The following is a 13,225-nucleotide window of genomic DNA, read 5'->3' on the forward strand; positions in this document are numbered from 1 at the left end:
GAGGCAATCGCCTCAACCCACTTAGAGACATAATCGACAGCAACTAGCATGTACTCATTCCCATAAGAGGGTGGGAAAGGTCCTACGAAATCTATGCCCCAACAATCAAACACTTCCACTTCTTGGATATTTTGGAGAGGCATCTCATCTCTCTTACCTATCCCACCGCTTCTTTGGCAGCTGTCACAACTTTGCGCATGGGTATGTGCGTCTTTGAAAATAGTTGGCCAATAAAATCCCGATTGAAGAATTTTAGTGGCCGTTCTAACCCCATTATAATGTCCGCCATAAGGCGAGTTGTGACAATGCCAAAGGATGCTTTGGGCTTCATCACCAGTTACGCATCTCCTTAACAGGTTATCGCTACCCAACTTAAACAAGTATGGGTCATCCCAAACATAATACTTCGCATCCGAAAGGAACTTCCTCTTTTGGTTCGAAGTTAGGTCGGCAGGCACAAAACCACTAGCCTTGTGGTTTGCAAAGTCTGCAAACCACGGCCTAACTTGAACCTTAAACAGTTTTTCATCAGGAAATTCTTCCCGGATTTCCTTTTCAGATGTGGTAACCTCGACATTCACTAAGCGGGATAAATGATCCGCTACCAAGTTTTCCGACCCCTTTTTGTCTTTGATTTCGACATCGAATTCTTGTAACAAGAGGATCCAACGGATGAGCCTTTGCTTCGAATCCGGCTTGGTTAGCAGATATTTAATCGCCGCGTGGTCGGTATACACAACGACTCTAGACCCTATAAGATAAGACCTAAACTTTTCTAGCGCATACACTATTGCGAGTAGCTCTTTTTCCGTTGTGGCATAATTTATTTGAGCCTCGTTAAGAACCTTACTCGCATAATGTATCGCATGAAAAGTTTTGTCTTTACTTTGGCCAAGTACCGCTCCAACGGCATAGTCACTCGCGTCACACATTAGTTCAAAATTTTCATTCCAATCGGGAGCGACTATTATTGGAGCGGTAACCAATTTTTCTTTTAAAACCTCAAAAGCTTGCAAACAATCTTCGGTGAAGAGAAATACCTGGTCTTTGGCGAGCAAATTGCTCAAAGGTTTAGCCACCTTTGAGAAGTCCTTGATGAAGCGCCGGTAGAACCCCGCGTGCCCCAAAAAGCTACGGATGCCCTTCACATTCACCGGAGGGGGTAATTTTTCAATTACTTCAACCTTAGCTCTATCCACTTCAAGCCCCCTTTTAGAGACTTTGTGGCCTAGCACGATCCCCTCGGTCACCATGAAGTGACACTTTTCCCAATTTAGCACCAAATTGGTCTTCACACACCTTTCCAACACCGTCTTCAAATTTGCCAAGCATAGACTAAACGTCCCACCAAATACCGAGAAGTCATCCATGAAGACTTCCATTGTTTTCTCTATCAGATCGGCAAAAATGGCTTGGACACATCGTTGGAAGGTCGCCGGTGCATTGCACAGCCCAAAGGGCATTTTTCTGTATGCGAACACTCCAAACGGACACGTGAAAGCCGTCTTCTCATGATCAACCGGGTCAACCGCAATTTGGTTGTACCCGGAGTAGCCGTCCAAAAAACAATAGTATTGTTGGCCCGATAGTCTTTCAAGCATTTGATCCATAAATGGGAGTGGGAAATGGTCCTTACGAGTCGCGGTATTCAACCGTCTATAATCTATACACATTCTCCACCCCGTGGCAACTTTAGTCGGGATCAATTCGTCTTTGTCATTTCGGATCACGGTCATTCCACCCTTCTTCGGAACCACGTGCACGGGACTAACCCACGGACTATCCGAGATCGGGTAAATCATTCCCGCATCCAATAGCTTCACCACTTCCTTTCTTACAACCTCCTTCATCGTATGATTTAAGCGGCGTTGTGGTTGAGCCACCGGCTTAAAATCTTCCTCCATCAAAATTTTGTGCATACAATAGGATGGACTAATTCCTTTTAGATCGGAAAGAGTCCAACCCATAGCTTCTTGATTGGTTTTGAGCACAATGATTAGACTGGCTTCTTCTTCTTTTGTCAAGAGGTTGCTTATGATGACCGGCTTTGCCTCGGTCTCATCTAGAAACACATATTTCAAAGTCGAAGGTAACTCTTTTAATTCAATTGGCGCTTTCTCGTCAATGACCTCCTTCTTCAAGTTTTCTTCCTCTACTTCCCACGGTTGTAGGTCTTCCAAACTATCAAGTTCCTTTAAGCATTCCTCAAGAGCTAGCTCCTCTTCAACAGTGAAAACCTCCAATGAGTCGTCAAGAGCTAACTCCATAGGAGATATCTCATGAATATGCTTTGAAACCTCTATAATAGCGTCTTCGATCACATCGATGCGAAAGCTATCATTTCTATCCTTGGAATGCTTCATCGCCTCGAATAGATCAAATGTGACTTCCTCATTTTGAACTCGCACCTTCATTAAACCGTCATCAACATCTATCATCATTCTTGCGGTCTTCATGAATGGTCGGCCCAATATGAGCGGAGCATCATCATCTTCCTCCATATCAATTACAATAAAATCCACCGGGAAAAAGAATTTGTCGACCTTAACCAACACATCTTGGGCTACGCCATGAGGATGGGTCGTCGACTTATCCGCCAATTGCAATGTCATTCGGATGGACTTAATCTCGATGTTGCCAAGCCTCTTGATAATTGACAAAGGTATAAGATTAATGCTCGACCCCAAGTCAATAAGTCCCTTTCCGACATACACATCACCAATTTTAACCGACAATGTAACTCTTCCCGGATCAACCTCTTTCTTAGGAAGCGTCCTTTGAATTATGGCACTACAGCTCGCATCAAGGACGATGGTCTCCAGTTCCGTATACCTCCGCTTTTTGGTTAGTATGTCCTTCATGAATTTGGCATACTTTGGCATTTGTTCCAAGGCTTCAGCAAACGGAATGTTGATTTGCAACTGTTTAAAAATATCCATGAACCGGGCGTAATGCCGTTCATTCTCCCTTTTGGAAGGAGCATGAGGATAAGGAAGATTTTGGACCGGAGTAGCGCTCACTACCTCCTTTCCCTTTGCAATCCTAGCACTCTTCCATCTAGGCTTCTTCACTACCTCCCTTATTACCTCATCACTTTTATTTTCCTCAATCTCCACACCTTTTTCTTTTTCAACTTCACCATTATTTTTATTCTTTTCAACTTCTTCCTCATCACTCCACACTCCTATTTCACCATCAACATTTTCCTCCACTATTTCCTCCTCAATTTCTTTCTCTTTCTCTCTTTGTTCACTCTCAACTCTTTTTTCATTCTCACTACCCAACTCCCTCCCACTTCTCGTCATTATCGCCTTACAATGCTCCTTAGGATTTGTTTGCGTATTAGCCGAAAAAGAAGGACCGGTTTGTTGTTCAGCGAGTTGCTTGGCAAGTTGCCCAACTTGAGTTTCAAGATTTTTTATGGCCGCGTCATTACTCTTTTGATTGGCCATTGACATTTGCATGAATTGCGTCAATGTCTCTTCCAATTTAGAATTGACGACCGGCGGTTGTTGAGATTGATACGGATTTTGGGGAGGGTTTTGACGGCTAGAAGAACCACCTCCATAACCTTGGTTATGATAATAGTTGCTTCTAGGTTGGAACCCTTGGTTCCCTTGGAATTGTTGTTGTTGTTGTTGTTGTTGAGGGTGCGGTTGATAAGGTTGTTGTTGTCTCGGTTGATAGTCCCGTTGATTGGCCATGTAGTTTACTTCGTCAAAACCGGGAGGTGGACAAAATCCGGTGTCATGTTCACCTTTACAAAGTTCACAACAAGCTATTTGTTTAGCTTTTGACGGTTCTCTTAACTCTTTGATTTGTTGCGTTAAGAGTTCCACTTGTTGTGAGATGAGCTTGTTTTGGGCAAGGATGGCATCATTCGTCCCTAACTCAAGCACTCCCGCCTTCTTCAAAGAATTTCCACGACTTTGACTCTGAAGATCATTTAGAGCCATTCGATTGATAATGTTGGTGGCTTCTTCGGCACTTTTTGACATCAACGAGCCACCCGAGGTGGCATCCAACAACGTTTTGCAGTTTGGTTGAAGTCCATTTCTGAAGATATGGATTTGAGTTAATTCATCAAATCCATGCCCTTTACATTTCCTAAGCATGGACTTGAATCTCTCCCACGCTTCATTCAAAGATTCACTTGTTCCTTGAGAAAACACCGAGATGGCCGTCTTTGATTCCATGAATCGGTTATGGGAGAAAAATCTTTCAATGAATTTCTCTTCTAACACGTTCCAGTCTGTCATTACGGCTGGTGTTTGATCGAGATACCAATCCTTTGCTTTACCGAGCAAAGCGTGGGGAAATAATCGTCTGAACAACGGAAGCTCCTGAGCCTGATCCACTCCGGCAGCCAATGCTATCTCATAAAATTTTGTGAGAAAAGCAAATGGGTCTTCATGGTCCATTCCGGTGAATGGACTCCCATATAATAAATTCAGAGTTCCCGTCTTCATCTCAGCTTGCCTTCCTGTGTGGTTGGCGAACTGAGCGGTGTTCCTTGGACTGTTGATACATGGAGTAGAAATAGGTGGTGGTGGTTGTGGCTCCATGTTTGGTATGAATGGGTGTGGATTTGTGGTTGAAGAACTTTCTCCTTGCTCTTGGCGTTGTCTAGCCTGTTGCCTCCTACGTCTCGTTTTGCTATTGAGCCTCCTTGCGGTTCTCTCGATCTCAGGATCAAAAAGAAGTTCGTCCACAGGGATTTGCCCTCGCATAAAACGTAAGCTGCACACTAAACCAAACAAATTACAAGCACAAGTCAAAAATTCACAAGCTAAAACTTAAACAACCATTGCGATGCTCGCAATATCAATTTACAATCCCCGGCAACGGCGCCATTTTGTTGAAATGTATATTTCGTGTCGGGTTTTTGTTATCGTATCCACAGGGATTGTAAGATATCACCGCCGTTCGATGGTTGAATTAATTTTAGCTCAATGTAACAATAGGGTTTTGGTTTCAATCAAGTTATCTTGCATAAAAAGTAATTAATTGCGGTAAAAGTTATGGTTTGATTAAATGAGAAATATTGTCAAAGTTAGGTTTCAATGATCACTTTGCATGTATTTGCTCGGTCAACAATCTTATAAACTCCTTTAGATGATAAATAATTTCACAAAGTCCTCTCAATATGTTTCTCTCGAACACATATTGTGAGTTTTGCCATTTTGATCCATTGTTTCTCTCGAACACAATCTATCAAAATGACAACTTTTTGGTTCAACCTTATGGTGAACAAAATCATTCGTTACTATCTCTAGCTAACAAACAAGTTTGGATGAAAACCTAGGTCAAGAGTCGGTAAACATCTCTCGATCATAAACCAACACAAAGAGTTTTAAATAGAAACAAAGTTTTCATCATATATTTACCGTTAAAGAGTTTACATATGAGGATCCTTACATTTACACACAAAGCTAGTAATCACCTACATCTAACCTTGACAAATGGATGACTTAGCTACTCATTTTCATGGTAGCTTGGTCGGCAAGTAAGGAAAGAAGGTTGATCAACATCCAAGTCGGATAATCGAAGTTGGATGGGAATCCACCTTCTTTTTGTGGAAGATGGTTGCTAGATGAAGAGAAATGAAAAACTAGGGCATAAAAGCTCCCAAAACAATGCTGTAAAAATATCTCTAAAAAGTACAGAAATGGAAAAGTTGGTAAAAAATGAGGTATGGTGCCCAAAAGTGGCACCTGCTACTTATAGGCCACTGCTGGGCTGTCAAGTTCGCTAGGCGAGCAGAATGGCTCGCCTAGCGAGGGTCAAAAATGGGCACCTAAGGCCCTTGCGCCCAGAGAAAACAGGGCCTGCTGAACTGTGATGTTCGCCTAGCGAACATACCTTCGCCTAGCGAAGGACACGCTTCAACCTTCGCCCCAGCGAGGTTGAGAGGTTTTGCTACTGTAATGTTCGTTGGGGACTCGCTAGAGCTTCGCCTAGCGAGTGAGTGCTGGCTGCGTTTTTCACCAAAACAGACTGAACTCGCTACCACCTTCGCCTTCAGCTCGCCTAACGAATTAATTTGACAATTTACTGGAGCAGTTCGCCTGGAACTCGCCTAGCGAACCAATGCTTCGCCACAGCCTCGCCTAGCAAGCAGGCTGATGAAATGCTTGTATGCTTTGGTTCCTTTGCCAATTTTCTTGTGTCTTCATTTTCAATTAGTTCATGTCTTTCCTGCACAATAACACACAAATCAAAGGCACCCAGCTTGTTTATCAATGTAATGCATTCCATGTAAAACAAATGTGGTTTTGACAGTTTTAGCATGGAAAAAGAGTGAAAGATGCCCACATATGATAGCTCAAACAAGCACTTTTGGGCATCTAACAATAGCCAATGCCTAAAGTGCGCTAGGGGAGAAGATGTCAGAAGCTAAGTTGGTCAAAAAAATCCCCAGGTCTCTTCCAAAGATATTTGACATGAAGGTAACTGCCATTGAAGAAGCTTAAGATATAAACAACATGAAGGTTGATGAACTGATGGGATCTCTTCAGAGCTTTGAGTTAGGGATCAGTGAAAAATCTGAAAAGAAGAAAAGCATAGCCTTTGTTTCTAATATTGAAGACTTTGAGGATAAATATGATCTGGATACATATGAAGGGATATCTAATGCTATTGTATTACTTGGAAGATAATTCAATAAATTGATGAAGAAGATGGAATGGAAGACAAGATCTAATGTCAAGAATAGGTCATTCGACATCAACAAAAATTAGGATTTTGGCAGAAGACCCAAAACTAAAGAAAAGACTAACCAAAGAAAAGGAATCCAAAGTCATAGATGTGAAGGGTTTTGTCACATAAGAGATGAGTGCCCTACGTATCTCAAGAAACAGAATAAGGGTATGTCTGTTTCTTGGTCAGAAGATGATTCAGAAAGTGATCCTGAAGTGGAACCTGCCAAACAGGTTACTGCCCTGACTGGAATTTGTGATTCTGATGAAGATTCTGATTGTGAGGAACTCACCTTTGAGGAACTTGCTGGATCTTACAAGGAGTTGTGCCTAAGAAGTGAAGAAGTGTGTAAATTGGGAGAAGATAAAAGAAAGTTATTACTCAACTACAGGCTGGGAAAGTGGAGCATATATCTATCATCTCTGATCTGAAGGAGGAAGTTGTATTGCTCAATTCAAAACTTGACAATATGACTAAGTTTGTAAGAATGCTTAATAGTAGTTCTGATGTGATGGATGAAATCCTTCAAACTGGTAAGAATGCTGGAAATGTTCAAGGTCTAGGTTATGATAATCTAGTTGGGATGAACAAGGGAAAAGGGTCTTCTATGAAATTTGTTCAACCTAAAAGAAAACAGGAACAACATATGTCAAATCAAATGTTCAAACATCAGCAAGGGCATCAAGAGGTTTACTCAGGGAACAAGACCCAACGATGGAAGTGTCATCATTGTGGCAAGTTTGGTCACATAAAACCCTATTGCTACAAATTATATGGCTATCCCAAACCTGCTTCACAACCCAGAAGAAAACAAAATATGGTTAAATTAAAGAAAATATGGATTCCCATAAATGGTATGTCAGGACTCATAGCTCACACCTCCCTCAGAGCATCTGCTAGAGAGGATTGTTATTTCGATAGTGGCTACTCTAGACACATGACTGGTGTCAAGAAATTTTTGGTGAATATTAAGTCATATTCTACTAGATATGTCACCTTTGGAGATGGATCAAAAGGAGAAATAAAGGATGTTGGAAAGTTGGACTATCCAGGACTACCTAGTCTTGATGATGTACTGTTTGTTAAAGGGTTGACTGCTAATTTGATAAGTATTAGTCAACTTTATGACCAAGGTCTCAAAGTGAACTTCAGTAAACTCGAATGTATGGTAACAAATGAGAAGAATGAAGTTATCATGAAGGGAGCCATATCAAAAGATAACTGTTATTTGTGGACTCCTTAAGAAACAAATGGTCTCTCCACATGCCTAATGTCAAAACAGGATGAGACTAAGTTATGGCACCAAAGGCTTGGTCACTTACATTTGAAAGGTATGAAGAAAGTTATGTCAAAGGAAGTAGTCTGAGGAATCCCAAAATTGAAAATTGATGAAGAAAGAATTTGTGATGGATGTCAAATAGGGAAGCAAACAAAGATGTCACACAAGAAGCTCCAACATCTGACCACTTCAAAAGTTCTAGAGCTACTTCATATGGACTTGATGATACATATGCAAGTTGAAAGTCTAGGAGGAAATTGGTATGCATATGTTGTTGTTGATGACTTCTCAAGGTTCACCTGGGTGAACTTCATTAAATAAAAGTCAGAAGTGTTTGAAATGTTTAAAGAACTCTATTAGAATACTCAAAGAGAGAAGGGTTGTGGCATTATCAGAATTAGAAGTGACCATGGGAAGGAATTTGAAAACAACAAGTTTGAGGAATTCAGCACCTCTGAAGGAATTATTCATGAGTTCTCTTCACCCATCACCCCTAAACAAAATGGTGTGGAATAATAGGACCATTCAAGAATGTGCCAGGGTCATGCTTCATGCTAAGAAACTACCATATCATTTTTGGGTTGAAGCCATGAACACTGTCTGTTATATCCTTAATAGAGTGACTATCAGATCTGGCACATCAGCTACTCTGTATGAACTATAGAAAGGAAGAAAGCCAACTGTGAAATACTTCCATGTATTTGGAAGTAGATGTTATATTCTGGCAGATCGTGAGCAAAGGAGAAAAATGGATCCTAAAAGTGATGAGGGGATTTTTCTGGGGTACTCTACAAATAGTAGAGCATACAGAGTTTTCAACTCCAGAACCAAGGTAATGATGGAATCCATAAAAATTGTTGTGGATGACTCAACTAACGAAATTGATGTCACAAATGATGTTTGAAGCTAGCGGAAATGTACCCGAACGTATCACACGCTTGAACATACAACAGAGTCGCCATCGAACTTTATTTATTCCAGAAGGAAAGGGAAAACATCGATGAAACCCGGGGGAAAGAGATATGATGGGTAAGGAAGTTAGTTATACAAAGGGAAGGTATGAGCACCTCTAACATCCATGGTACTCCATGGGAACCGTTTTGATTATTCTCGCTCGAATGAGTGTTATATCTAAAGATTACTCGCAAAAGGATGGGAAAAGGAAAAGAAATAGATAAAGTGCTCGGTAAGGATTGAGGCCATCATGCCTACGTATCCTCATAGTGCAATGAGGAATTCAGAGCTCTGTAGTTCAAAGAACTAATGGTGGGAGAAGAAAAGAATTGTGATCAAAGTATGGTCTGAACCAAAGAATTGTATGATTTAAACTCCAACAAGGGTGAAAACATGAACCCAAGAGTAAGGTTGTTATTACCAGTACGTGGGCTAGCAGGATTGCCGCTATAGGGTAATGCCAAAGAGGCGAAGAAATAGGTGTTTGGGCACAATCCCAAACATCTCTTGGTTCACAAGGGGACGCAAGAAGGAGTAAAAAGGGGTAGTGTATTTGGCTCAAAGATAACTGGTATATCACATGGAGTGAATGAAGGTAGAATATGAATGCATCGTGGAGATGAATGGAAAGAAGTGACCAAAGTCACAAAATTGAATGTTTGGTGACAAGTAACTGAATAAGTATTGTTTGAAACCCAAAGGTGAAAGTGTATTGGAATCCATAAGAGAAAATGGATTTGTACCATAGAGGGAAATAACTTTAACTGATATGTGGACTAGCATGGCTGCCACTATAGGGTGGTTAGCCAGAAAAGAAAGAATTAAGTGTTTGAGGGTATGGCCCAAACAACTCTAGGTATAAATGCGGACTTTACGTTAGGCGTCCCAAAAGGATGTGTATGGAATTCCAAAGAAGTTGTATTTCTAATCTCAAAGAAATAGTATGTCACTGGGTGAACGATTTATGATCGAATGTAGATAATGGATTGTGAAAGATATGAGTGATGCCCTAAGGCGGAAGGAGGAATAATTAGAAGTATGCTTGCCAAGGATTTGCATCCTCGTGCCTACGTATTCTCATTGTGCAATGAGAAAGTCAGAGCAACCGTAGTTCGTGGAACCATGAGAAATAGAGAGAGACATACAGTGATGAAAAGTATAACTTATACCAATAGAATGGTATCAAAAAGGTATTTGTCCAAGCAATGGGGACTCACAAGACAAACCCAATTCCAGAGATTAACTGCCATGAAACAAGGAGAGACATAATTGTCTAAGCAACGGGGACTCACAAGACAAACACCACTTCAAAGGATGATTGCAGTACTGTAGTACGAGGAATAGTGTATCACTAGATGGGGAACAAACAGTTCGAGATCAAATAAGGATAGTATCTTGGATCCAAGAAGTAGATAGACTGTGAATCGGAGAGCAAGGTAGGCGTTTACTAGTATGTGGGCTAGCAAGACCGTCATTGTAGGGTAAAGCCCAAAACAGAGACTGAATTAAGTGTTCGGGCATAGTCCCAAACAACTCTCGATTGATGAGGTGGATTGTCGCTAAATCCTCCTAAAAGGATAGAGAAGGAGTCCAAGGAAAAGTATGGTTGATCTCTAAAAGATGATATTGATTGAATGAATGAAGAATGATTGATTAATAAATAGGGTCTTTTAGAGATCAACCATACTTCTCCTTGGACTCCTTGTCTATCCTTTTAGGACGATTTAGCGACAATCCACCTCATCAATCGAGAGTTGTTTGGGACTACACCCAAACCCTTAATTCAGTCTTTGTTTTGGAATTTACCCTACATTGGCGGTATTACTAGCCCACGTGCTGGTAAACACCTACCTTGCTCTTCAATTCAGAGTTTATCTACTTCTTGGATCCAAGATACTATCCTTCTTTGATCTCGGACTGTTTGTTCCCAATCTAGTGATACATTATTCCTTGTACTACAGTACTGTAATCATTCTTTGAAGTGGTGTTTGTCTTATGAGTCCCCGTTGCTTAGACAATTATCTCTCTCCTCGTTTCATGGCAGTTAATCTCTGGAATTCGGTTTGTCTTGTGAGTCCCCGTTGCTTGGACAAATACCTTTTTGATACCATTCTGTTGGTACAAGTTATACTTTTCATCACTGTATGTCTCTCTCTATTTCTCGTGGTTCCACGAACTACGATTTCTCTGACTTTCTCATTGCATAATGAGAATACGTAGGCACGGGGATGCGAATCCTTTGCGAGCATACTTATAACTATTCCTCCTTCCGCCTTAGAGCATCACTCATATCTTTCACAATCCATTATCTACCTTCGATCATAAATCGTTCACCCAGTGACATACTATTTCTTTGAGATCAGAAATACAACTTCTTTGGAATTCCATACACATCCTTTTGGGACGCCTAACGTAAAGTCCGCATTTATACCTAGAGTTGTTTGGGCCATACCCTCAAACACTTAATTCTTTTTTTTCTGGCTAACCACCCTATAGTGGCAACCATGCTAGTCCACGTATCAGTTAAAGTTATTTCCCTCTATGGTACAAATCCCTTTTCTCTTATGGATTCCAATACACTTTCACCTTTTGGTTTCAAACAATACTTCAGTTACTGTTCACCAAACATTCAATTCTGTAACTTTGGTCACTTCATTCCATTCATCTCCACGATGCATTCATACTCTACCTTTATTCACTCCATGTGATATACTAGTTATCTTTGAGCCAAATACACTACCCCTTTGTGCTCCTTCTTGCGTCCCCTTGTGAACCAAGAGATCTTTGGGACTGTGCCCAAACACCTATTTCTTCGTCTTTTTGGTATTACCCTATAGCGGCAACCCTGCTAGCCCACGTACTGGTAATAGCCACCTTACTCTTGGGTTCATGTTTTCACCCTTGTTGGAGTTTAAATCATACAATTCTTTGGTTCAGACCATACTTTGATCACAATTCTTTTCTTCTCCCACCATTAGTTCTTTGAACTACGGAGCTCTGAATTCTTCATTGCACTATGAGGATACGTAGGCATGAGGGCCTCAATCCTCATCGAGCACTTTATCTATTTATTTTCCTTTTCCCATCCTTTTGCGAGTAATCTTTAGATATAACACCCATTCGAGCGAGAACAATAAAAACGGTTTCCATGGAGTACCATGGATGTTAGGGGTGCTAATACTTTCCCTTTACATAACCGAATTCCTTACCCAGCATATCTATTTTCCCCGGGTTTTATCGATGTTTTCCCTTTCCTTCTGGAATAAATAAAGTTCGATGGCGACTTTGTTGTATGTTCGAGCGTGCGATACGTTCAGGTATATTTACGCTAGCTTCAGCTGGAGACTCTACTAGGGACTTTGCTTCTTGGATCATTTCCTAGTCGCTAAAAGGATTCGAGCCTAGTTTTGATCGCTTCTCCGTTAGCTTAGGTGTTTGCTTCTGTAGATTTACTTGCTTTATTTATCACATTTACTTTATTGTTCTAGATATTGTTATGGATATTATCTGTTATGTTGTTGTTGGGTTGGGATAGACTATATGAGAGAAAAGATCTATAACCGAGCTTAGTATACACATAGGATAGACTCGTGGATAGTCGTGTACGCATGCGTTTCACGCGTTGGGTTGTCACGAGAACCACACCCAGACTAGATTCACTTGGAAGTACTTTTGTCCTGTGAGTATTCACTATGGCAAGGTATTTCCATTTCGAGTCGATGACTCTAGGAGGCCTTCTAGGAACCACCTTGGAGCATAGTCCACACCTTGAGGGGGATATGGGTTTTTCTTGCAGGAAGCCATAGACTCCACCTACCTTGATACTCATTATTGAATCGAAATTTTGAACTTACAACAAATGGCATATATAGATTATTCATAATGTATCAGAATTTTGAATCTGCGTGACCTATATCATTCCCCATCATAAAATATCATTCATCGGGACAAAATATTTTGCATATGCATTTATTTTCTTGGAATCCAAGAGCCCAGTTTGTTGACTAAGCATTTGAGACGAAGCATGAATTCTGAGAGGAGAAGCACTCATAGTTACAAGTTTGTGGAGCCTCAACTGACTGTTTTGAGAGGATTGGGGGCACGTCTAGTTCTTGGAAATAGAGATGATTTCAAGATGTCTTATGGCAACCTCTTGGGAATCTTGAACACCGAAGTCAACACCACTGTTGTACACACTCTGGTGCAATTCTATGATCCTTCGTTGAGATGCTTTACATTCCAGGATTACTAGTTGGCACCCATGTTGGAAGAGTATTCACACATTCTAGGTAT

Source organism: Lathyrus oleraceus, chromosome 2, assembly GCF_024323335.1.
Source record: "Lathyrus oleraceus cultivar Zhongwan6 chromosome 2, CAAS_Psat_ZW6_1.0, whole genome shotgun sequence".
Taxonomy (NCBI): domain Eukaryota; kingdom Viridiplantae; phylum Streptophyta; class Magnoliopsida; order Fabales; family Fabaceae; genus Lathyrus; species Lathyrus oleraceus.